The sequence below is a fragment of the Columba livia genome, chromosome 10 (genome assembly GCF_036013475.1).
Source record: "Columba livia isolate bColLiv1 breed racing homer chromosome 10, bColLiv1.pat.W.v2, whole genome shotgun sequence".
Lineage (NCBI taxonomy): Eukaryota > Metazoa > Chordata > Aves > Columbiformes > Columbidae > Columba > Columba livia.
The window spans coordinates 19,758,656-19,785,701 of NC_088611.1; the positions used below are offsets into that span (position 1 = coordinate 19,758,656).

At 47.1% G+C, this 27,046-nt stretch overlaps 2 long non-coding RNA genes across 16 annotated transcripts in view; both read right to left on the reverse strand.

The window, feature by feature from the left end:
* Window positions 1-6,692, reverse strand: part of LOC135580477 (uncharacterized) — a 47,106-nt gene extending 40,414 nt beyond the window's left edge. The window contains exon 1 of one of the 2 annotated variants that reach the window (XR_010475148.1): window positions 4,311-6,692. This is a non-coding gene — a long non-coding RNA (uncharacterized LOC135580477). Of the gene's footprint in view, window positions 1-4,293 lie in introns of both variants that reach the window. The other variant, XR_010475147.1, reaches the window with a different exon arrangement.
* A 10,542-nt stretch (window positions 6,693-17,234) lies between these two features.
* LOC110362649 (uncharacterized) overlaps window positions 17,235-27,046 on the reverse strand; it is a 68,142-nt gene continuing 58,330 nt past the window's right edge. For 13 of the 14 annotated variants that reach the window (XR_010475154.1, XR_010475153.1, XR_010475152.1 and 10 more), the window contains 3 exons: window positions 26,566-26,663; window positions 22,761-24,416; window positions 17,235-17,404 (listed from right to left, as the gene is read on the reverse strand). This is a non-coding gene — a long non-coding RNA (uncharacterized LOC110362649). The remainder of the gene's footprint in view (window positions 17,405-22,760; window positions 24,417-26,565; window positions 26,664-27,046) is intronic. The other variant, XR_010475151.1, reaches the window with a different exon arrangement.

Below are 27,046 nucleotides of genomic sequence, written 5' to 3' on the forward strand. Positions count from 1 at the left end.
TTAGAGGCAGAGGTGTCTACCTATTTTGTTGTTTCACTGGTTCCTGCTGGAGGCTTTTCTCCTTGATTTTTAATTTAAGTTGTCTTTGAAAGAACTGAAATGTAGTTTTCTGCCTGCTACGCAGTTCTGGGGACCCCAGGGTAAAGTGAATAACCAGGACACCCTCTGTCCCTGGGTGTATTAGAGAAGGGCGAGTGGCCAGCCTTGCAAAACCAAGGTCCCAGAGCTGACTCTCTGTTGACCATCACTTTTTGGGTTACCCTGGCTTTATTCTGAGCTTTCTTTCTGGGGATGTGGAAGGAGCTGCCACTCCAATGAACGCAGGTGGCTCTGGAGATCTCCTCTCCTGACCTTGCTGAAGCAAAAAGCCTTTGACCCCTGGGGTCTTCCAGCCTCAGGACACACAGCAACTGTCCCCTCAGAGAGGAAGGGGCTGATTGAACCCCTGGAGAACCCCACTGAATTCCCATGAACTATTGGTTGCAAGGTCCCTGAACAAAATAACAATCATTCTAAAACCGGTGGGGCAAATCCCAGCTTTACAGGGCCAAGGAGAGAGAGCAAGGAGGAGAGGGGACAGTTTGCTTTTGCTGGCTGCAAAGTCTTTTTCACCTCAAGGAGGTGATTTCATCTCCAGAGCCGCTCTGACACTTGCACTGGGTGCCAGCCCCTCCTGTGCACACTGATTTCCCAGCTGAAGTCCTAGGGGCAGGAGTAGACAGACAGACACACACCACCACCCACTCACGGTTACCTGGCGCATCTGAAGAGACAAGCTCGGGATGCAGCACCAAATCCACCACTGAGAGGAGTGACATCCTTATCCCTTCACTTGATTAGAGAGGCTGCTCACATGCCTCTGCCCCTTAGGAAAGGGACTAAATAACCTATGCATAGCAATGCTTTGCCTCAAATCTTACCCATTTAAATCTATACAGAATAGGTGAAAAGCATCTCCATTTTGTCCTGGTAGTTATTTTGCATTAGCTTTGCCTGGGGATAGGCTGACATAAAGCCCAGGCAGGGAGGAACAAGACCAGTTTTCCCTTCATGCTTTGCTAATAAAGCCAAGCAACCTGTTAGAAACCAATGCCTAGCTCCCTACTGAACCCCTTAATCCCCGTAACACATAACCCTGCTTTACTGAAAAGACAGATTATAGAAACAAGGTTATTATTAGCAGTTTGATTAGAAACATATTCTCTACAGTCCTTCATTAAAAGGAATGTCCCTGCTCTTTTAAACACAAATTTGCCCTCATTTTCCACACACCTGGTATGCTCTCACTTTTATTATTGTAAAATATCCACTTGGAAAATGCTAAGTCAGGTGCCCGAGGTCAGAGAAGGTGACTTTTACAAGAGTAATGAATCCTCATTTCTTTCCTTGCCTTGTCGTTGTTTCTGGGTCTTTTATAGGCAAAGGCTCAATTTTTTCCACCCCCCCACCCCAGCCCCAGTCTCTGTTCCCATCACTCTCCCTGTTTTGGACTTTGGCAGGTTGAGAGCTACAATTAGAGCCAGTGTTTATGGTGCCAGCCATATGGCTCACAATGCAAAACAGCAGCTGCATGGGAATCTCAAAACCAGCCCTCCTCAAGGTCACGGCCATGCACATGGACACGTGTGCCCACCCAGGTAGGACACGCCAGCTTGTCGCCAGTCGATCTATGATCGTGCACATCACATCAAGTCCCTGTGCTGCAAGCTAATGCCAGAACAGCTGCAGAGCACTCAACATGTCGCAAAGGCTTTGCACAGCGCTGGAACCGGGAATATTAGGGTGTTCTGTCTCCTCTTTGAGAGACCAGCTGCAAATTCCTGCGTGACCACAGCACCGCAGAGTAATTTCTCTCACTGTGGCACCTCTGTGGCTCCCAGACCTCCCAGCCAGCCCTGCTGAGCTTGGGTCTTGCAGGTTGCAAGTGCTTCTGCTTTTTTCAGGAGAATAAAAGGAAAATGAGGTAGGAGACAGGCTGAAGTCACCCAGGAACATCGAATCATAGAATTATAGAATAATAGAACAGCAGAACAGTTTGGGTTGGAGGGACCTTCCCAGCTCCCCCAGTGCCACCCCTGCCATGAGCAGGGACATCTTCACCAGCTCAGGTTGCTCAGAGCCCCGTCCAGCCTGGCCTGGGATGTCTCCAGGGATGGGGCATCATATAGTGCTTTAAAAGCAAAGTCTAGGCTGCTACTGAGGCTAAATATTTGCTTTTGTCAGAGGGTCTTCTAGAGGGAGTTTGCCTTCATGGGAGGACACAAAGCCTGGGTACCACTCATGCAGAGCCACATGAGGCAGGTGCTCTCAGGGCAGCCAACAGCTTCCTCTCCTGAAACAGCCTGATTTCTGCCCATTTTGCTTCTGTGGTCACCCTCTTCTTCCCATCCCAAAGACAGGTGACAACGTGGCAAGCACTGTGGCCCCTTGCCTGGTGAATGGTTTCAGCTGTGCCACAAAACACAGCGAAAAAGCCCATTGCTACAATCACGAATGCATTATACACGTCTGAAGAGCAGAGCTTTGTCCCATATTGGGGGGATATATTTTTTTTTCTCTTTAGGGGAAGACAGTATTTAAATGACTTACATTCTGCAGAAATAGCCCTGTAAAAAGCAACCTGAGCATCTTCTACACCCAGCTGCTTTTCAGGAAAACCAGCGCCAAGCTGACCAAGCTGGGATTCCCTCCAGCTCTCTCGTGACATTAGCAAGAGATGCTTTTAAAGATGTCACACTCATAAAAGAGCAAGAATGTGACCTGATTGAAGCAGGCGCTTCCCAGGCTGTTTATCACCCTCCGATAAATGAATGAGAGCATTTGATGCTCACAGGCGCTAACTAGACCAGAAGGGCACTCGCTGTGGCTGTGCCAACCATTCCGTGCTTCTCAGAGAGCAGAAAAGCGCATGTCCCAGGGACGGACACACGGGCCATTGAGCAGCTCGTCATCCCAAAGGAAGCTTTACCTATCGCCTGGCATCGCTCATCGCTGAACTGCACCCATTGCTGCATTTCCAGGATGTGCCCATTTAACAATATGTGGCAACACCACACAGCAGGTCAATATGGGGAGGGAGGAAGGCTGCCGCAACCATCTAAACCTGCCAGGAGAGATTACCCCAGCACTGGCCTTTCTGCAGGACACAGCCTCCCAGCCCTCGTCACTCAGACTGTCGTGGCTGATTTAGGACCCAAAGCTTTAATTCTCGCCTAAAAAAAGCAGGGTCTTGTCTGCCCATGTTAAGGCTTGTCCTCTTTGCCCCCCACTAAACCTTTATATGAAGAGATGGGAGAGGTTTCCTAGCTAAGCACCTCATTTCCAATGCTGTTATCTGTAGTAACATGTTCAGTCTTCCTATGGTGCTCACAAAAACTAACAGACACGGGAAGAAAATGGCACATATAAAATTTCTCATCATGTTACATAAAAGATTTTATCAATGAGTCTTCAGAATTCAAAAAGAGATGAAAGGTGCCTGAAACTAGAACAGTTAGGATATTTAATAGAAATGTTAAGTGAGAGAATAAGAAGAGTGAAAATCACTTAATATCTTGCATTATCTTGTGATATCCCACTGCCCAGTCACAACAAACAGGCACTGGCTGGCAGTGAAATAAAAAGGCAGAGGTGATGGGGCAGAAGTGTTTTCTGGGCTCAGACATGTTCCCTCCCATGTAGACAAGGTGCTTAAACCATGGTTGTCTTCCTGTGAGTCTTTAACAGCGCCTAATTTAGGTTTTACACTATGTATTGCTATGCATGTGGCTGCAGAGAGCAATTGAAAACATCTTAATGAGGTACTTGGGCTCCTTATATAGTCCATGAAGAGAGCTGGTGACTGACAAACAGCTGAGGAAGCCTGGGAGCGATCAGAGCCGCTCTGCTCTGTGGAAAACACGGCACACAGCACAGCGTGAACTTTCTCCCTTCAGGCAGGAAATAATTGCCTGCCTTCCCAAACCAGGGCACTTCTGTGCCAACGTGTCACTGGATAAAGTTTTCAGCTAAGCAAAGCACAAAATAGGAATTAGCGATGTTCAGGGCTTATCGGTGTGGGATGGGGGCTTTCCAGGTTGCTCTTTGGGGTGCAAATACCCCCTTGTATTTTGCTGACGAGCCTCACCCATGCAAGGCTCTGCTTGTTAGCGAGAAACCCCAGATCTGGTGGTGAATTCAAGGTCCTGGGGCTTGGGACTTCACTGTTAACTTCATCCCTGTGCTCCGAGACTGACAAACTGGGTGGTGAGGGGAAGAAATGACCAACCTGATTTCCTCCCGTGACAACCTCACCTGGCTGAGGTGCTGACCTGGGCTGTCTCCAGCAGCCAAGATGTGATTTCGGACTCCTCGATGTTCCCACCATGAAGCGGGTGCCTCTGGTGCTGCCCAGGACCGTGATGTGCCATGATGTCCCATCCCGTAACTCAGGCTTTTCTGGGCTGCAGCAGCCGACTGTTTCCAGAGAGATCTAGAATGAGCATTACTATTAGACATAGGCCTAGAGGCACATTAAAACACAATGAAGTATCTTAATCACCCTTTACAAGCTAAATTTATCACAGGGAACCCTGTAAAATGAAAGAGCAGTTCCACGACGACGCTTACCCAAGACGGATTGAGAGATTATTTGTTGTTAACGAATGGCAAATTCATTGCTGTCTCATCCCCATGAATTAAATTTGTGGGGACATGGAGCAAGGGCCCTGGGCTGCACAGAAAGTATTTTGCTATCAGCTCACGGCACCTGTTTAAACTGCCTGGAAGCTTGGTTACACTGATGCTCTAATGCCCAGATGCGAGCATTTCTGCCTCAAAATCCTCTGCTAACCTGGGGCTCAATAGCTTTCTGGCCCCTCCAGATTCAATTGACTCCATCAGCAGGATTTTCCTTCACAGAGCCCAAGGGGAGAGCACAATGATTTCTGCAGCCTCTTTAATGAAGCCAAGACATCCCAGCCTAAGTGGTACCTTCCCCTGCGTAATTAAATATTTGGCAGTGCCTAAATATTTGGGGTAAGTACCCCAGGTACACGATGTCTGATGTGCAGCTGACTTCCCAGCAATACTTTATATAGGAAGCACCTGCAATTTTGCTGTCCCTCTCCATGTGCATCCCCACCAGATGATGCAAAGCACCAGGGACCTCTGGCTTTTCCTCTCCCTGCAGCTCTCAGAGCTCCCACCACTCCAAACCTGCAGCATGCACCGCAGCCAAAGGGCAGCACGGGCTGACCTCTCGCAGGATCAATCTCTCCCCCACAGGCTGGATGCTCGGGCATCTCCCGACCCAGCCTTGAGCGCTGCCCTGAAGAGCGAGATGAACACGCCGACAGGTCAGATGGACCACATCCCACCAGGCTTCCTTCCAGACCTTTGCTCTGTTCAGCGCAAGCCGTCGACAGTCTCTGTCCTCTGGGTGTGCCCTGGATGTGCTGTTTTCTTGTAGCCTTAATGACAGCGACACTATGCATTGTGAATGCAGAAAAACCCATAGACAAGGCAGAAGGGCTCTTTGCTCAGATCTGCTTGGCGTCTCCAAGGGTTTTGGGGCTGGGGAGCACCCAGCTACTGCTCCGACTCTCACCAAAGGCATGTCCAGTGGGCAAACCAATGCCAGCTCCTCTAAACACAGGGAGCATGAGTTGAAATAATTGATTTTCAAGCCCAGATCCACCAGGCAGCTCATATTCTCCCATAGTCATCTCATGTGTGCCCTTTCTGTGTGCCCTTCTACCGCTTTGACCATGAATTCAAGTTGATGTGCTTTAAGACACCAGATCTCTGCTTTTTGTTTGCTCCAGCCCTGGCCACTGCAAAGCTGAACTTTTCTTCACAGGGCTAATTTCTGCACAGAGCAGCAGGGGCAGAATGCACTCTCAAAGGGCAAATGTTTTAGGACTGTTCCAACGGACATTATAGGAAGCCTCAAAGAACAGCTGGAAAGGTCCAGCTCCCTGCTTTACCACTGATTCACTGCACGAGCATGGATAAATAAATCATTTCACCTCTTTCTGCCCCCGTATAAAAAGAACTGATGGTACCTTTCCTTTGTCGAGCACCGTGAGATCTCAGGGTAAAACACACTCAGAGTTTTATTAATTCCTTTTTTTTGGGGCTCTTGCTATTACAGTGATCTGTATGACCACGCACCTTTGAAGTAAATATCAGCAGGAAATAGAAAAAGAAGCTCCCCAGCATCCAGGGATCAGACAGTCCCATCGATTGCAAACACGCAGCCTGATTTAAATGAGTGGGTGCTGCACAGACGCATCATCTGGGACCGTCTGCTCCTGGCTTGGCTCAGCAAGATGTCCCGAGTAATCTCCTGGACACACTTCCAATCAAACTGATGGTGTGGGGGGAAAAAAGAAAAAGAGAAAGAAAGAAAGATCCCTCTTTATACATTCGCAGCTCTGCCATCGTCAAAAGCCGATGGTGTAGCATGACCTTCCTGCCAGAAGATGCTGGCTAACCTGTGTATTTTCCTTGAGGGTCTCATATATCGTCCTCTTCTGAAAGGCGGCTGAGGCAGGTAACTGTTTGTTAGGCTGTGTGCTGTGGAAGATTGTACAAATACAGCGTCTTCTTGTCCTTGAAGAGCCTATAAATAAATGGGCTCTTACCTTGACTGCAGGCTGCAGTATTAGTCAACACTCAAGCAGTTCATTTGTAAATTTGTACACAATAGAATCCAAGGCACTTGAAAAAGAAGCAGAATGTACCTTTTTTGTGTGTGCGAGTGGATTTAGCGCTTGAGCAAACTGCCGGACTAATAGGCTGAGAGACCAAAGGTTCATATTTACCCACAGCAACACAGTTTAAACAGCCGCAGTGGCTGTGCTCCCTCATTTTCTACCCTGCTGATGCCTCCAGAGCCTTCCAGGGATGCTGAAGGGACCCTGGCATCCTTCTCCCCCCACAAGGTGGTTATATCGCATTGTGACTACCTATCCCTGGCACATGGCTTTTTTTATTTGGCCTTGCAACTTGAGAAATGACCGATCTCCTCCCACCATGTGTCACCTTCTTACCTCCCTCCTTTGGTCTGGCTTCTGAATGGAAAACTTACAGTCTGTCTTGTCTCATTCTGGATATTCAGCACACCTCAAAAGCAGGTCCAAAGCAGTGCACGGGAGCTGGATGTCAAAATTCAATATTTCCCTGCTGGTCACTTGGTTTTTTTAACACATAATGATTATAATATTTTTGTTCTTGCTCCTGTTAGCCTTGTAGCTGGATGACTTAATTTATTCCTTATTGACTGTCTCCATTCTACCACTTTGGTAATTTATATTTTTTATGGTCTCGCCACTTTGAATTATTTAATTTTGTGAAGTATTTTGGAGAGGTGTTTGCCCAGAGCAACGTACCATATCACCGTGACATGTCTTGTACTGCTACGATTTCTGCCAGTCCCGTTGTACAGGAAAGCAAGGAACAAAACAAAGGGAAACCTCTCTTGTCATCTACAAGAAACGAGCTCAGACTGATCAGGTTTTGTTTTGTGAGCTATCATCTCTCGCCTCAGTTGCATTGTGTGGGATCCTGTGTTATTACCGAGGACCAAGGACAGGCTCTGCACAAATGCCTCTGAAGGAAGAATTAAAAACCATCACACGCATAGTGAGGCTAAATGAGTATTCAAATTGGCTAATAAAAAAGTAATGAGGAATGCCTGCAGCCCTGAGCCACCTAAAGAAAATCAACAAATGCCAGCTACAATGCAAACACTTCCCGTGGTTGGCAGTAGGGATTTCAAAACAAGGCAGGGAGGGCTTGTGGGGATGGCAGAGGAGAACGACACAGGAATCACAGCTGCCGGAGGAAGCGCAAGGGAAAATCGTGGGGGAATTTTTTCACTGAAGGCAAAGACAGAGCTGATTGGAGGAGCTCCCAGCTGAAACAGGCACAGAGCCAGCATCCTGCCCCGTCCTCCCCAAGGAAAACCTTACCTGGGTATTATAAAGCTTCTGGCCTGCCAGGCTTCCTCCTCCAGCCCCAAAGCCCTTTGAAAGCAGGGTCTCCCAAGGAAGTCTTCATGTTTAGCTTCAGGTTCTTCAGCGCCATCCCCAGGCTGCTGGGGGTCTGCTCCACCACCACATATGGTTTCATGAAGCACAATGCCATGCCCACACTCCATCACAGCAGGTCTGTAGCGTGGTCCAGCTTGGGATGCTTATACTGGGGCTCACTTCCCCTAAAGTTTGGGGGATTTATCCCCCATAAGGCTCCTTCCCAGGAGAGAACTTTCTCCATCTTTCTTTCCCCATCTTTCTTCAGACTTCATCTCTGGTGCTTCCTATCTCCTTCCATCAATGCTGGGAGCCTGAATTCCATGTCTGACGCTGGGTTAGATGAAGTCGGTGAGATGTGTGCTACTCAAGGGACAACACCATGGTGCAGAGCATTGGAACTGGCTGCCAAGCTGCCTCTGTCACCCCAGTGGGATGAAGGGGAGGAGGAGATGACAGTGGATTGGTGTAAGAAGAGAACTATATTAGAGACTGTGAAATGCCCAGGTGCCCTGGAGACCGTATAAATATCTATGACAAGGCAGTGAGAATAATTAGCTCGACAGCTGTGGGTACTGATCAGGAGCATTTTTAACAGGATCCTGTCATGTTTGGGGCTATTACTACAGTCCAATGAGGTGTGATGCCATTTTTCCTGGTGATGGCTTTCCTTCCAGGGAGCATCGAGGTGTACTTATATTTCAGTAGGTATCTAGAGGGTCTTTGGCATATTCTGTCCCTCATTTAAAACTCAAAGCACCTTTTAAAAAATGACAAGCCAAAGTACTTGAGTTTAACAGACCTGTGGGAATAAAGGCTGACTCTGCAGGGGCCATGGTGTTAGAGTGTGAGTGAGCTCAAAAGCAGGCCAAGAAAGTTTCAAAATGCATACTTAAATTGGTAATGGGATTTTCTGGCCTTCCAGGCTCAAAATCTTCACCTCTGAAGGCTTTCTTATGTCATTTATCTCCTCTCCTCTAGAGGTGTGGCTTAGCAGGGCAGCTGAAGTTCAAAATGTGAAGGAACAACAGTGGGGTAGTTGAACAGTGTCATCCTCAGAGTACCCCAAGTTCACACTGGGGAGTGTGGGTTGAAAATCATCTCTTCCCAACACACTCATCTAACACCCCCAGAACTGTCCCTTCCCCTTCGCAAGAAGCTTGAGGGCCAAGGAGAGACAAGTAACATTGACTTTTGCACCACAGCGAGGAATGACAGAAAAGGAGTGTGAAGTAAGAAAATCCTGGAAGAGAGCCAGGGAATGTGTTTTCCAGAGACATATAATCTATAATTGGGCTAATTCTGATGTATTTGTGCCTCCGATTCTTTGTTTCCCTGTTGTCTGTATAACTCTTGATTGGAACACTTGACGATGCTTTTGTGAGTTCCTAAATCCAATCCTCTCTGATGATGTACATGAATGTGCATCTGATGGATGTTTTCCAGCACCTTTTTGTTGCCTCAATTAAGGGATAATGAACAAGAATTGTTCCTATTTGTAAAACTTCTGCTATTTCCTGCTTCCCAATTGGTTGGACAGTATCTATTGATTAAACACAAAGCCTTGTAACATCTTTCAGGGGTGAGAGACCAAGACTGGGAAGAGAGGAAGAAGAGGAGGAGAAAGGGAGAGGTGAGGGGATTTTGTACTTTCAGTGACTTGCTTGTGGAGGCATATTTGTTTTGTTGCAGTAATGTACATACCTTGCAGTTTTCTCCACATCTGATACTGGGGGAATGGATAAGGACAGCAGAGTAACTTCCAATGAGATCCATAACTCCACAGAACACCAAAATCGATGCCTCAGGGAATAAGAAATGAGATGCACAGCCTTTCATTTTTAGCCACTACAGAAAATCCAGTTCATCTCCCAAAGTGCAAAGAGAAATAACCATCACACGATACCTGTTAGGTCCTGTGTAACATAAGCTTATTGATAGCATGCAAGAAAAGTAATAAAATAAAATAAAATAAAATAAAATAAAATAAAATAAAATAAAATAAAATAAAGTAATAGGACAGTACACTGTATCTGTCTCAGCAGAGAGATACAGGAAAGATGAGGTCACAAATATTTACTGAACTCATCACTTTGAGGTGATTTATGCCAGGGTGGGGGTGAAGCTGTCTTCGCGCTGCCTGTGTTGCTGTGTGAAGGGGGAGTAGGCGTGTCGTGCCATCTTTCACCAGCACGCACTTCATTTGATTATGTGACTTTAAATCCAATCCATCCAGATCTGCACACAAGCATAAAACATGCAATTCCATGTTTTAGCCCAATTAAAGGTATTACAGAGTGTCATCTATTCTGCCCATAAAAAAGCAGCTTTAGCCTGAGCTTCAGCCTCTAAGATCTCCTCTGTCACCAGATAAAACATGTCTGTTTTGTCCTCTTTGGTTAAAACCCAGGGTGGGTTTCTGTGAGGCTCCTTTGAGTCTGTTGGCTTAGCTGCTCCTCCTGCCTCTATTTCCAATGAGCGATGGGGTGGGATGTTTGTGGAGAGGACGGGATTATGTGCCGCAATGCCATCGCTGACTAATCGGATTCCATCCACCCTTCGTACTCGCTGCCTCGGCCAAACTTCCCCATCCGAGGGGCGACCGCAGGAAATCCTCACCCTGCCGGGGGAGCCTGGCCCCTGCTTTAAGTGGAGCCATATGCTTAATGCTTAACGCACAACCCTGGCAAAGGAAGGAGGCGATAAAAGTCTTTGGAGTCTGTGTTACACATGCAAATATCGCCTGTGAAAGGCAAGTCTGTCTCCTTTGACACGGCTTGTAATCCTGATGTCACCCTCCTCGCTCTTTCTCGCACACACAGTGTTCATTTTGTCACACAAGACTAAAACCGTGTGGGGCGGCAGAATTTTGTGGGTTTCCCGAAGCCAAGTCTTCATCCCCGCAGAATCTGGAGGTTTAAATATAGAAATAGGGAGGCATGGCAGAAAGATGAGGGAATTGCATCTGGTCTTTGTCATCCTAACATAACTCTGTAGTGGCATCTGTGAGCCTAAAGCAGCTCCAGCTGAAACAACTGGCCAACCCTTCCTGTCTGCTGGGATATCCCAGGCAAACCCAAACTCTAAGCTTCGCTGTTTCTTTATATTTGCTCCAAGGAAGCTGGGAGCACATATTGGATCTATGCAGCGGAAATATTCCATTTGCTTTAGTGTGCCTAATCCTTCTGTAGCTGAGAATGAGGAGACACCAATAGATGTTAAACTCCATGACCTAGTGTGGATAAAAGAAGGCACCTTATCCAGTCTGGATCCTGGCATCATCTTTTGGTTCACAAAGTAAAGAGCAGCAGCATAAGCGTCTCCCATTGCTCTGCCTCAAAGCCCTGATCTGCAAGCACCTTGCCAGATAAGAAAGAAGGGCTGAATTTCCATGGTGCCCTTGAACGCAAGCTTCTCTGAAGCCGCCACTGAAAGGATGGGCAAGCCTGTTCTCTGTTCTCTCTGTTGATACCATGTGAAATGTGCTTAGGTACTCTAGAGATGGAGGCTCCTGTAACAAGCAGATAAGCTGGAGGTAGCGGCAGCTCTGGTGATAGGGACAGAGGTGTTTGAGTGCTGGACACAAAGCTGAGGCTCTCAGGAAGACATCAAATGGGCTGATAAGGATATTCCCCATCCAGGCGAGCAGAGGCCTGGTGGTCAGACCTTTATCATTCCCCCGATATGGGACCCCTACTCTCCTTTGTGATAAAAACCCTGGTGTTTAGACCAAGGAAAATAAAAAGAGCCAAACATCCCTGGGGCGCTTCTTCCTCCTCCTTCTTCCTCCCAGTTCCTCCTGCCTGTGCCTTCCCTCTAGAGTCAGCAAACCCGGGGATATCCTACGTGGGAGCGTTGCTGCTCTGCACAGGAGATGCCACAGGGTTTTTTCTCTTTTCCACTGCAACTTAAAAAAATCACTCTGCTAGCCACTCAATAATTAATGCTTATGAGCACTGATTCAGCATGTCAGGAAGAGAATTTTGCACTCTTATTGTAGTCTTTTGTAATTGAATCTTATGCTGTTATATTAGTGTGGCCCCAGGTGAGTATGCAATAGCTGAGGGGGGAAAAAAAGGTAAGATAAAGGAATTACAATAGAGTCAAGCTAATGTGAGAACAAGGCAATGTCTTCTGTGCCTCAAGGTGTTAAGTTAATCTCTGATAAGTTATTAACTTATTAATGGGCTGAGAAGGGATGAACTACTTTTCATCCAAAGTCCCAAGTGCTCCTCGTTTTCTTCCACATACTTCTCCTTGTCAACTGATTCTCCTTCGGTGCTTCTTCCCCATCACTCTGCCTCACTTCCTTCGCATCTCCTGTTTCAGCCCTAATGATATCTGCTCGGAGAAGCTCCTCTGCAGAGCGATCACATCGTGCTCAAAGCCTGGGATGTTGGCACTGCTGGAAAGATTCAGAGGCAGAAATTGAGAGGATGAAAGTTAAAGAAAACTTTCCAGAAATTTCTAATTAATCTCTCCTCCTGTTTTTGACTACTCGCTGATGTGGAAAAGTAAAAAAGAGAGGTCAGTAGTCTTCAGATTAAATGAAAGGACTTGGAGTGGTGCACCTTCATCTTAGTTCTCAATCCAGCACTGGGTTTACAGGGAGTATTTCTGCACTCAGAGCTCGATGCATGCTGCATTATTGGAGCTCATGGCATTTGCCAGCTCTTCTTCCGGGGTTTTCCTCTTCTCTTCAGAATTCTCACTGATTCCAGTTTCTCCAAAACCACAGCAGGATGATGAAATGGGGTGAAATTCTGAAAAGCTTGGGGAAAAGCTTCTGTTGAGGAAAGAGGGACAGGTCCCAGCTCAGTCTCGGGGGATATAATTTCTCCTCATATTTGGATTCTCTTTGCCACTGAACCATCTCACTCATCCTCTCTTTTGAAGCTGCAGTGAGGTGAACAGCTGTGCTAGAAGGAGGGTTTTCCTCACTGTCCCATTGCAGAGCCTCAGAGCACTGACTGCAAACCCCAGGCTGAACTTTCCTCCAGGTCTCTTCTGCCAAGGAGGGGCATCTCCTAATGGTGCAAAGGGGATGTATTAAGCTGTTGACCACGAGGTTTAAATCTCCCTTTTGAATGTGGTTGAACAAGGCGTGGGTTCAGGTTCTCTGCCCAGTGCCATCCTCATCAACCGGCCAAAATTGAAAGGCAAATGATTTAAGGGTGCCGGGGGATGAGTGGCCATTGCCTTGGCCTGGAAGAGTAGCCTACAAAGGGTCAACACATCAACACAACAGGCTTGTGACATCCTGACTGGATCAGAGACCACCCTGCAACACCCCACCAGAGCATGACACTGTTTTTCCAGTGTTAAAAACAAATCGTGCTTTCAATCTTCCCTTCCAAACTCAGACACTGATGCTGAAGTTGCAGGAAGCAGATTAAAAGGATACTGTTCATTAAAATCTGGAGGTGATAAACCTGATAATTCTTCTTTGCAAGAAAATCAGTGACCGTTCTGCCAGGGGAAGGCACAGGCTATCACAAGCCTTGGCACAAAGCGGGAGAGGGACAGAAAATAAGCAGCAGCCAACTTTGGAAAAACAGCCAAGGGTTTTTCTTTGAATCAGTTGAGGCTTCAGCCCGAATCTTTCCGTTTGCTCAGAGACAGGTTGGCATCTCTGTCTGTGCTGCTGCTGCTGCACAGGGTAGGGAGCTCAGCAGAGCATGAAAGAGATTGTGATAAAGATACACTGGCTGCCATCCTTTCACTGGAAACAGGCTCAGTTTCATATCCAGATGACATCTCAAACACCAGCACCGCGAGGGGGGAGGCAAGGGGCTGCTCTTTCTTTGCCCTTTCTGTCTTTGATATTATGATTATTATTTGCAATTATTTATTGCTAGGGCATCTTCTTGGGTATATAAATAGAGGCAAAAGAAGTCCCCTTTCCCCTCCCTGCTCCTGAGCATGCACCCCTTTCATGCTGCACCCAAGCTGGATGAATTAGTCGGCAGATAAAAGCCTTTGTTGAAGATTCCCCTGCATTCCCACTTTGTGAGCTATTCCCATGCCAGTTCTGCTTTCCAGCAATATCAGCTGTGCATATAAATTTTCAGACTCATCTGGATGAATCCTCTTCTGCCAGCCGGCTGTTTGAAAGCATTCCCTGAGTCCATGTGCCGTTTGCTCTGCAGAAGCTGGCTGGCACCGACATTCCCCTGAATTCCGCTGTCCTGCCAGGATGCCATACACTTGTCACCATGATGGGGAAGGGGTAAAACACCTTCTATCTCCAGGGCTTGCTCACAGTGAGCTAGTTCATACGTAGGACCTTCTCACCAGCATCCAGCCAGCAAAAAGCAATGACCTACAGACCTACAGGTTAAGTCTGCACACTGCCCCAGAGGCCACGTGAAACCTTTGGTGTGTTGCTTCACTGTGTCTCAGTTCTCCCTCTGTAAATGTGGGGGGAATAACAGCAGCGTCCCACCTCACAGACGTGCTGTCAGGATGGACACCACAGTGACCAAGGTCCTCACATCCTCCAGCATCAAAGGCCACAACTTTGCTTCAACAAAGCAGTATAAGCATAACAAGAGGTGGAAAAAAAGGGGTTTCCTATTCCAAACAGTAACTTTGGGAAAGAACAAGGGAGACATTGCACATCCTGCCAACCTCAATCCAAATTGTCATTCCCATTCATGTTTATGAAGTGTCGAGATCTGTGAACATTTTCACAAAGATCTACTGCTTGGCCAAACACCCAGGAATCAAAAAGAAATGGTGAAAACCTCATGGACCACAGAATAAATACAGGGAAGCAACCCCAGACCACAGCAAATACCTCATTGTCAGACGTAGATCATCATCCAAGCAGACTCCCAGGTGGCGAGCTCTGGTGACAAATGGGAGGCAGGTCTCATCAGGGACATGGGAATGCAGGCATCCTGTGTGTTTTCTGCATAAAACCATAAATCATCCACAGCGTTAGAATGGCTGAAGAACAGATAAAGGCTCTCTGTGAAGCTGAGCATGAATCTGAGGCCTCCTTTAAATGCAGGAGTTGGCATCAAATTAGGGATCAGTTGATCCTCGTGATCACACTGGCTCCTTGTGTGAAGAGTCTTATTGTGTGAGGAATGCAAGCCATAGCACTTGTTTATCATCTTTCTTAGCTCACAGGGTGTTCATGATCACCCTGCTGGAGAAAGCGATAGGATTCAAGCGACCACTACCAAACTACACAAAAAATCAGTCCAGCCCAAACTTGCATCCACAAGCAAACCTGGTCACACAGCTTTTGGTGTGGACCTTGCTCATGTCTGGCTGGTTCCCCAAAACAACCCAAATCCTGAAGGTGCTGAGCTGGTATGATAAATGGAGCCAGCACACAGCACTAGTTCATAGACAGGTTTGATTTCCTGTGCTTATCAATACCTGTTGCTAGGCAGGGGAAATGTCATTTTTCCTCTCCATGCCTACTTGCCTTTCGTCATATACAAAACAGAAAGGAGACCTAATATATAACTGTGTTTTGCCCCAAAGAGAGAAGTGGAAGTTGCTGCACTTGTATTGCTTCCTGTGTCCCTTAACCTACACTTACACAGCCTTTCGTGTTTCCAGAATTATTTCCCTCTGATGCAGCATTATCCCATGTTGACTTGTTGTCGTATTCATGGCAGCATTACATTCCCTGGGGAAAAAGGGCTCCTGGCAGTACTGCTTTGAGAGACCCTTTATTATATCGATGCCAACAGAGATTGCCTCTTTGATAAATGAGCATGTACCTATGAATAAATACAGGAGTACATTTTATATGTATTGTATATCTGCAGTGACAGAGTAGAGGTTTGTGCAGGCGTGTGCTTTTAATATGCATGGAGGGCACAAGGCAGCAGTAACTGGCAACTGTAGGTTGCTGTGTACATATTCCAATGACAAACGGAGGAATCAAGACAGCCACCTAGACAGGATGTTTCCACTACATCCCTTTTTTGCAGCACTCTGCACTCTGACTGGGTATGGAGCTCTTTGGATGAAACAGGACCTCTCTGTGAACATGAATTTGCAAACTCAGCTATGCTGGTCTGTCTTCTGGTCTCTCCTGAGGCAAGAAAGCTAAGGGAGATGAAGCTTTCCACTTATTTCCAGGCTGACACAAAGAATAAATTGCACATGAAAATTGTTGTCCTATTGGGAGATCTTCCTGAAGGCACTGTGTGAGTGTGGGATTGTCGCTGGGATGCTCTGGTACACACCAACGGTTAAGAAGAAGCAGGTCCAAAATGGCTCAAGGAGCAACACTAGACTCCAAAGCCCATCCTGGTTGCCCAGACCTCCAGAGGAACATCACTATTTCTACAACCCTGTGCCTGAAAGAGCCCACATCAATGCACGTCCAAGGCAGAAGTCTCTGTGTGCTACCCTGGGTCATGAACAGCTCGGGAGGAGATCATCACGCAGAAAAGCCTCCCAGCAGCAAGTCAATGCAAGGACAGAGAAGATCATTTCACTGAGGAGCTCAAAAGGTGAAACTTTCCCCTGAGTGCTTAACTGAGAGGTGCTGGGGAGCCAACCCAAACCAGACATCATCTTCTAACCCAGCTCTGCCAGAGGAAAATAGGGAGGGAAGGGAGAGAGCACCTCAGCCATTCTTATCCCTCCCCAAAATGAGGTCGTGGTCCCTGGAGGAGGGAATAGCAGCTGCCCCTTGCCTGGCACCTCCATGCCTGACATCTTGCCCCTGCCGGGAAGCAAAGGAAACTCATTTCTCAGCTCCTGCTGACCCTGCCTGAATGACTTCTTGTTATATTCTCGGAAAAGTTTAGAAGTTGTCTTTCAATACCATAACAGCAAGGTGATGGTTACCAAGGGAACAGGCCAGGAGAAGGTCAGGCTTTTCTGGGTATTTTTTCATGCTTTAACTCGGCTGAAAGTTTTTCCTGACAAATCAGATGGGTGTCTTTCCATCCCAGAGAAATAAAGCCGTCATCCCCTTGGAAGAGGACTGATGGGGCGGAAAAGGATAGCTCAGATTTCCCACAAGAGCACACCACGTTCTGTGAGAGTTACCCTCAGAATTGCCTGTGATGGGAAAACCCTGTAGTACCATCAGCAGTTGTGATTTCAATCCAGGGACATAACTAGGAAACCCCTGGGGTGATGAGTTTGAAACTGGATTTGCTTGGAGGCCACAGTAGAGGTACAAAGTAAAAATATCCCCGAAGCATAAAACAGAAAACTGAACCAGCAACTTGCCTGAAGTGAATCAGCACAGCCCTTGGAGCTCTCGCATTTCCACGGAGCTATGTCGCTTTCACCAAGACAAAATTCAGCTCTCCAGGAAAGATGGTAAAGCTGAGGTTTAAACAGAAGGTCTCAGACACCAGGGCATTGTGCAGCCACGAAGCAACAGGGCTGTGGAGCAATTTCTGCTGTAATAAAAAGCCCCAAAAGTGGAGTTAACATTGAGGTAGCTAAAGAAGAGCAGAGTCTGATGCTGCTCAGCATGGTTACCTCCTGGCCACAGAGGACTGGACCTCTGCTCTTTCAGGAGGGCAGTTATTGAATGACCACGTTCATTTTTCATGCTGAACACAGCAACTGTTGTGCTGTTGCTACTTTGATTTGCAGTGCTGCTGTTACCCCAAGGGGCTGAGTTAAGGGAGATACAGGAGCCAAGGAATGGCCATTTTAAGTTCCTGGTGTATGCTGAACGCCAACTGCTGCCAGTCTTTCTCCTCTAAGAGCCTTGCCAAGCATCCTTACCCTCCGCACTTGGGTTTGGATCTCTTTCAAAGTCCTTCACTAGGAAAAAAACACTTTTGCTAATGAAAACCTATAGTTCTGCCGGCCCCAATTGTAAGTGCTGCTAATGGGGGTTCTCAGGAGATCCTGTTTCTGTACAGCAGGGCCACTTGACATTAGTCAACATTAGTTGCCCTTCCAATCCCTGATAGGGTCAAGCAAACAAGCTCTCTCTACTTCAAGCAAAGAGCTGGCTCTACTAAACATCTAAATGTCAAGGTAGGTCAGCCAAGGTGCAATCAGCTCTCATGACATAGCCATGAGCTGTGAGGCTTTGTACTGGTGGCCAAGCGGACTCCTGCTGGGAAAGAAACTCTTCCCTGGCTCTAAAAGCAAATCTAGACTCTTACCTCAAGCTTGGCCTTCACAAAAGAAAGCCCAGCTAATTGGGGCTGATCAGTCAATGACATATGGTTTTGAAAGAACAGGTTTTGATTTGCAGACAAATTTGTGTTCCCAGCACCAAGGTGCTTGTGGTTTGTGCTGAAATAATAGAAGTTTTAGTGCTGAATTGCTGGGACTGGGGGTGTTTGTCTACTCTTTCTCAAACAAAAGGTCAGTCCAAGTAGCCTTCATGATCTGTTCATGCGCAGCCTTCACACTCAACGTGTGTGTGCCAGGGGGGGACTGAGCAGCTGGATATGCCAGTGGAGGTGGCCCTGAGCACAGCCCTCAGCAGCACACATCCATCAGGCCTTGGACAGGCACACTTCCAGCTGATTTATTGGTATTTAATATTTAAACATCAGCTGATCATTCAGCCCTGGTGAGTAGATGTTCGATACCAGCAGAGAGGAGCCATCTCCTGCCAGCCCACCCAGCCGCCTCCATCACTCATGCCAAGTGCAGAGCCTTCTCCTTGCCCCCTGGATAACTGGGGGGCCCTCGCCATATGCAGCTCAGCTCCTCCATCCCTTGCCTCCCTTCCCACTTATCCACCCTGCTCTGCACATGTCAGAGACCTCTAGGGATTCACAGTGTCAGGACCCAGCAAGGAGATTCGTTCCAGGTATCTCCTGAACAGGACTGACAAAGCTCTGTTCCCCTCCTGTCACCCTGTGGGGTGATCAGCCTCTCCACTGTTGGTGTCCGTGTCTGTTTCTCAGTGTCAACTTTTGCTGGCCATCTCCTTATGCTTGTCCGTCTGTCTTCAGATTGCCCTTCCTTAGCAAGGAAGGACCCTGACCAGCATCTGACAAACTGCATCCTTCCCTTCAGTGCCCTTGCAATAATAATTCACTGTCCTGGCACAGGCAGCTGGAGCACAGGGGACCTTGTCAGCTTAAAAATCACAGCCACACTTCTGGGACTCTGAATCCAGCAGTACCTGAGATGACTGAAACAAGAAGAGGTTTTGAAAACCAATTTGCTCTCTGCTCTTTCTACCTTTTTGTTTGCATTTTTCATTTCTCTCAGCTTGGAGGATGAGGCTTGGTTGTTAGGCTCATGTTTATCAGTGCTTAGCTCTCTGAATGTCACTTTACAGCCCTGTCTGTGGGCCCTGCAGGTGGCTCTTTCTTTCCCCTAAAGAAATAGAACCCCCACAATTTTTCTTCCAACTCCTGTCCAAAAAATAAATAGTACAGGAATATTTCTGATAGTGTCGGGCATTGTAATAGTTCATTCATTTCAACCCTAAATTTGGGACTGAATTTGAGCTGGCAGTAGCTCTTTAATATACAGGACCTGTCTTATTACATCTCTGTCTAATGCATATTTGGGAGCTTTCCCTGAAAGCTCTTGTATAAAGGAGTATTATGACATCAGGAAGTCTAAAAGTACCTGAACTGCAGATGTGATAAATTCAGCAGGGTGATACGTGCCTGGAATTCGTACTTGCCTTTTTCCATTGGCAAATGGCCGCCTGGGCTCCATCCCCTGGGATAGCTGTAGAGAACAGCCAGTTTGATGAGCCTAACCAGCCATTGGATGTCACTTTGGCTCCACACTAATTCAAGGGAAACAGCATTTATCTGGCAGCCAGGCAGCCAGCTCTTCAGCAGCTGAGAGTTTAATTATCAAAGGTTCAGGCGAATCTTGCTCTTGCTATCTCCAACCAGCTGCTGCAGAAAAAAAGACCTTCTGGCCCCGTCCAGAAGTTTGTGAAGCTCTTGCAAGTTCCCTTTCGCTGTTAAAATGAGTCCCAGCCCATTTGCCCTTTCCTGTGAAAGCTCTGGGCTTGGTGCCACTGGAAAAAGGAGACGGTGAAAATAATACAGTGGGGAAGGGTAGATGAGGCTGAGCAAGCAGCAGCCAGGAATGGGAGCACTGGGCAGATTCCAGCTGGTGCCTTGATTCAGCCGTGGGGGTTTGCACTGATCGATGGGCATGGGCACAGCTCCTTCGAACTGCAGGATGCCATTGTTTCACGGCCTCATTCTGCAGTGATGGAGCGGAGCTACTGTCTGTCTGGCGTTCAGTCCAGGCTGGCTGTGTTTCTGCTGGTGGACCTCAGCCCAAGTGATCTCAAAGCAAAAAGCAAAGGCTACGCCTTCCCGCTCTCTGCCCCAATTTCACTCTTTGGCAATCACAGTGGAAGGGTGGGGATTGACCAGGCCAGAACAAGCAAACTGAAGGCAAGATAAGAAAACTCTCTGCAAAGACAGCACAGCACAGTATTTCTGGAGGAGTAAAGGCCAGAAGGTGCACCAAGGGAGAGGTGACTGCAAATGAAGCCACCTTTCCCCCAAGAAGACAGGTAGCCAGTGTGTGAGGAGGGTGGAGGAGATGTTTGGGGTCATGGAGATGTCCTGCTCCATTCTTCCTCTCATCCCAGTGCCTCAGACACTTATTGTGGTTCCTTCATGTCTGGGTTCAGCTACCCCTGGACTCCTCTCCCAGCCTTGCTATCAACCACAAGCAGTCCAAAACCACAAGCTGTGGGTACTCTCCCAGATTCTGCTCAATATCCATATCTACCATGTAAGTGAGACACTCAAGAGCTGAATGAGGTGCCATTTCTAATAGATCCTTTGCACTTTTGTGGCAGGGATGTCTCTGCCCTTTCAGTCCTGCAGTGGCTGGTTAATAATGGGGCCACTTAAATGCTTATCAAGAGAGTTTGTAACTAATGTGCTAGCAATGCACCTGCTTTTCGTTATTCTCAGGCTCTCCGCAGACACAATCAGACACAATTGGCCATTCTCAAGGCACATTTATCTTTTGAATATGAAGGCAAGAGACTCAATTATCTTTTTCAAAAGTAAGCTAAGATCCTGGCGAGCAAATTAGTTATCCTCCCCATTCTTCTTCAAAATGCCATCAGGAACTGTCATAACCAAACTCTATCAATCACTATCTGTTTTGCCCAGTCTGCCTGAGCTATCAGTAAGGATCCACATAGGGAAATATGTTGTCTCCACTCCCCACCCAAGAAAAGTCTCTCCAGAGCTTGGGCATGATTTTTGTATTTGGGACTCCAGGCTAGATGCAGCATAACCAGGGAGCTCAGGGCATGTGTGAACCTGAAGGAGGTGGAAAGAGCAGGAGACCATAAATATCTATTACTGGCTAGAAACATAGGGCTCTCCCTGCCCCTTCACCACCAACTCAAACAAATTTGGAAGACACCCAGCCAACTTCTCTAGATGGAAGAGAAACACATCCAGTAGCAAGTTCCTGCTAAAAATTTGATCCTGGGCTCCCCCTTGTAGTCCAGAAGCACTGTCATTAAGGCCAAGCTGCCTTGGGTGTCTCGTTTTTCCAACCTGCATGAGCAAAAGTGTTTATTTAACACCATCTCTCCAGGGTTTCCTTGGTTCCCTAGTCTCCAGGGCCGTCAGTTTACTCACAGCATTGCCAACTGCAAACTGATTAGTCCAGTCTCACTTCTCCTCTTCCCCATGGTTATCACTTTTATTAACAGCAAGGGAGTGATAATGGGGAAAGATGATCAAAGTTGCTGGTATTAACGCAGGGGATTAGCGGTATTTATATTCCTGATCAGTGCACTCTCAGTGTGGAGAGGGAACTGCCACGAATCAGCCTTTTCTGACGGAGTCACTGCAGTGCCACTGCCTAAATAGCTGCTGGCTAATGAGGGAACAGCTCGCTCGCTTGGCTACTTCCCTCACAACCCAGTGCACCCAGGCTTGCATCCACAATGGCATGCAGGCACCTGACCTGGGGTTTCAAACTGCTCTTGAGAGTAAAATCCACCGTTGAGAGCAAGCCAGCTAGTGCTGAACAAACAATTGAGCTCATGTGCCTGGTTCACAATGGGATTGCATCTGGAACAGGTTCCTCAGAGAGGTGGTGGATGTCCCATCCCTGGAGACATCCCAGGCCAGGCTGGACGGGGCTCTGAGCAACCTGAGCTGGTGAAGATGTCCCTGCTCATGGCAGGGGTGGGACTAGATGCACTTTGAAGGTCCCTTCCAACCCAAACTATTCTATGGTTCTATGATTCTGTGATCCAGGGAGAATAGATGTGGTGTTGTGTGTTGATTCCACTGAGATTCCAGCAGCCACTCAGTGGCAGGCAGGAATGTGGGGAGAGGACACAGGGCCAGCTGACCTTGGTCGGTCAATGTTGACGGCTACCACCAGCAAACCAAAGTGAAGAGTCTTCACCTGACAGGGTCTGGAAACCAATTCAATGGGCAAAGAGCAAATAGAAAGTACCAGGACCAGAGAGACAGGTGAGAAACACCTTTGGGGATCCAGAATTTAACTTCACATGAAGGAATGAGGACACAAGGAAGCAGTCCACTTCTATTCTGCCTCCCCTGAGGGGTCTTTCAGGGACTACATGGCCATTATCCTCAGAAATCCCACAGGTAGGCACCATTTCAGCACTCCCTCCCCACCAGAAATCAATTCATGGATGCTCAAAGATGATCCGAGGAACCAAGACGACTCCTTTCCAAACCATCCAGTCTGTGTAAGCTGATCACACTTCAATATTGAGTCAAAAAAGTTCATCCAAAGCCAAGGCATTCTTATAAGTAAAACTTGCAAAAGGCAGGAAAACAGATATCTTACCCATCAGCTTAGGGCAGCTTTTGGTGTCAGCCCAGCAAGGAATGAGCAACTTGGGTTTGATGTGCAAGTTCGAACAATGCCATCTGGGCCATAAGGTGCTTCCTCAGGAGAACTATCTGGAGACTGGATGGGAGATCTTCTTTGTAATGATTACTATTAAGAAAAAAGAATCTTAAACAATACCATTTGTTTGTAGATAATTTAGGGTCATCACTCCCTTCATGAGTGGCTAGAGTTATCTTTGACTATTGGCACAACTATTCTTCCCCCACCCAAGACCCAGCAGGTTGTTCATCACTCTCCATCTCTCCTCTATGCAGTGCAATAATGTCGTAAGTATTTATTTATATAATTGTAATTGGTTGCTGTGGAGACAATCATTATGTCACAAGTATAGGCCAGGGAGTTTTGACTGACGAATGCATTACAAAGGGGCCATGGGGGTGAGCCCCGCTGTTTTAGTGCACACTCCCATCCTTCCAATCACACCACGAACCACCTGCATCCACATGCATGCCCAACTCCACCTGCAGATGTTGGTCCCACATGTGGCCACGTGTAAACACAAGCTGACTTGCTTTGGCAAAATCTCAGAGCAGAGATTTTTATCCGCATAACAGGGCAGTGACAACTGAGGGGAGAGGAGACAGTTGTGAACCACACGAAAAGGCTGGAGTCTGTTGAAGTAAGGCAGAGGACAACGATGATGCTCCTAAGCCTCTTCCACCCCCAGCCCACCCATGTTTTAGCCTCTCCACACACACATGAACAGTAAAAATCCCTCTGAAGGGGTTTTGCAAAGCCCCAGGTAACCCATGGGGACTAATGAACACTTCACACTACCCCATTGTTGTTACTCACTCATCAAAGCTGTTGTAGATTGTCTCACTGTCTCAGGATTGTAATACGGCTTAACCAAGATTTACTTTGCTGACAAAACACTTTGCCCCGTAGGCTGCTTCCAAGGTCATGACACCTAGTACAGTATAACAGCAGCCTGTCATATAGGAAGATGTGGTCTTCTTTTACACTCCATCTTCAGGATGTTTGTCAGCAGGTCATGTTCTACTTGTGTCTTGTGAAAAATCAGAAGGAGCAAGCAAGAGGTGAAGGCAAGTGTTTTCTTTGTGAGCGTGCATCCAACCAATTTCAGAAAAAGCACTAACAAACTCCCATCCTAGCCAGCTCCGATTGAAGGTGAACGTAGAAGAGCTGATTGGCACTAGTGGGGTCTGGATAAATGGGCCTGTTCGCCTTGGGATCGTGAGGTCAGAGGAGTGTCAGTTCACCACTGACCACCATTCGTTAGCCTCTGGCAACAGCTCAATGACTTCTGTGTAATAAGGAGCCAGTCTTGGCTTGGGTCCCAGTGGAACGAGTGTCGGTGTCACCGCAGTTGCTGTCCTTGCTGGACTCTTGGCTGGGAAATAACGAAACAATTCAGACAGCCCATCCTCACGGGTTGGCACCTTTCTGAGAGATCACCCCGGGCTCGTGCAGAAGGAGTTTCTGCTGTGTCTCGGTGTAGCTAGGCACAGAAGCAACTGCTGAGCTCTAGTTCTCATTGATGGGTGAAGACCAGATGTCACCATCAAGGATTAAAGCAACAAAAAGTTCAAACTAAAACGGCGGAGGTGGGAGAAAGGTTGAAATCTCCTGTGGAAGAAATCAAGAATAAAGGTGAACAGAATGATGGCAGAGACCCTCTACCTCATGACTGTTGCACACCTTTGGTGTTGAAGGGGGAAGGAGAAAAGTCTTCTCCCATTTTCCTACCGCCCTTTGCCCCATGCCCAAAGCAGGTGCAGGGGCTGCAGCAGCAGAGCTGCCCTACAGCCCACTCCTATGTGCTCCTGCACTGCTGGGCCACCTGAGACCCCAGGAGAGAAATACTGGCCAAACAAACCAACCAGGTGGCCTCTAGGCCTTAAATTGAGCATTCCAGTATATATTGAAATAAAAGCAATAAACCAGGTCACTATCACTTGCATGAAATTTGCTTATTGTTTTAAATCATCATTATCACCATCATAATTAAAATCAAGCAACAGCTTAAAGAAACTAATGAATATTTTTATACGTGAACTTATCACAGGAAGGGGGTGGGAAAAAAACGGAAAGTGAAAATGTGCCTGTATTGCTAATAAATATTATTGGAGGGACTCCCAGCTTTTCACATTACCACAGTGTGATATGACAGCCTATAATGGATTACTCAACTGCCCGAAGCCATTGTAGGAATAAATCCCTTTTAATATTCATGTGCGGTCTTTGAGAAAATAGATGTAAGCAGTTAATACTTTTCTATAGACAAAACAATGCAGTTTATCAAAACAAAATGTGTGCTTGAAAACAAAAATTGCAAAGCTCCTGGACTCATTCTTTTTTTTTTTTTTGCAAATCAGAGAAAATAGAACCCCAAAAAAGGACAATTTGGAGCACAATGGTGCACATAAAGCAAGATGGGGAGGGACACGATATTAGCAAGGGTTGGTAGAAAAGGGGGAAAGGCATAAGAAAAGATAATTAGTAGTTTGTGAACCTGTGGTTGTAAACAAGGCACCAAAGCAGAGTGTTGCGGGAAGAAGGTGTTGGTTGACAGTGGGGCTGCTGGTTGCCCTATAAAGCTCTGGCTGGGACAGGAGGGAGAATACAGGTGGCAGAGAAAGGTCAGACACTTGCTAGGAAGGAGGTTCAGGTGCAAGGATGTGGGGTGATGCTGGGTGATGCTGGGGCTTAGCTGTGTTTATAGGAGGGTAAAGGATCTAGCAAAGGAGGTAAACAGGAAAGCTTGTGCAGGGTCAGCTGGGGGCTGCTCCCTCCCCGCCCTCTGCTCCATCTTCCTGTTTTTCCTTTTGCAACAGATCTATAAAATCTGTCAGGTTTTTTCTCTCTGGTTTGTTTGGGGTTTTCCTTCTCCCTTCACACAGCGGAACAAGGGAAGCAGCCGTGCAGCGGAGCCTTTGTGACTTTTGGTGTGGTAGGGAGTGAGGGAAATGGAGGTTAACCCTTCCTGCCCCAGCTTTTTGTGGACAGCCAGTGCTTGGAGGGGAAATCAGAAAGCAAAACCCTCTCAGGGACTGGAGCCTCTCGGAGGTGAGGAGGCAAAAATGAGAGACTTGATTTTACAGAACCAGATGCATCTGAGATTTGAACCCAACTTTTATTCGCCTGCCATGATCTGTGGCTATAAATGTCTGTAGATGCATCTGAAACTGTGAGGGAGAGAGGGGCAGAAACTCTTCAGTTCCCCTCCTGCTGTGATATCTAGGCAGCAAAGACAAGTTTAAATTGGAGCATCAAGAATAAATAAGGCCCCCCTGGGACTCATGCTGCTTTGATATCTGTGGCTGCCTGGTGGGCAAAAGGCTTGACTCACACATGCCTTCTGCTTGCCCATGTTCAGAGAGAGCCTGTGATGACACCTTTTGCCCCCGGCACAAGCACAGCAAAAGTAGCTCATGGTCTGTCTTGGATTGGGGTAGGTATGGTCCAGGCTGAAGGAGACACCATGCTCTTGAACCAAATTCAGCTCCAAATGTACCCCAAGAGACTAACATTGCTCTGACCCATGCAGGACTTGGCCAAAGTCACGACTTTGTTTTCTTGACAGGTGCTACTGGCTTCCATGGAGCTGCTGGGAGGAATTTGGGATGGCCATATGTTGGACCAACCACAACATCCTGAGATGCTCCTATACTGGAAAATACCCTAGCAGGGCAGGCAAGGGGCACTATTTTTAAGATGCTCAGCTTTACAATAGTAATTCTAATCATCAAGACAGGAAAAAAATACATGAACTTACCATGTAACACGTCGGACCAATCGACTCAGCTTGCTCAGATTTCCTTCTCACGTCATGTTCATGGAACAGTGGGGTTCCCCATCTGGGCAAAGCTTCAGCTGTGTAACCATTTACATTGCCAGCAGTGTTGGAAAGACTCTAATTAGAAATATTCCAGGAACACTTGTACAGACAACATTTTTCTACATATTTTTATTAATTTATTGTAACAGAAAACTTGTAGCTGTAAACACCAGGAGTGTCCCTTTAAATGCCAGATAGTTTTATAGGCTGTATTGGGTGATATTAAAGTGGGCCAGTTTTATAGGTCACATTTTTGTTTGGAATGGCATAGGTCTGGGAGAAAATTGGGTGCCAGAATGGGAAATATTCCTCCCACCCATCTCCTTCCAGCAGAGCAGAGGTGTGTCTTCGAAAGGGAAAAAAAAGTTTCACCTTCTAATTGTTGCATTGAGCAGCTCATTGACTACAGTTTTTGTTC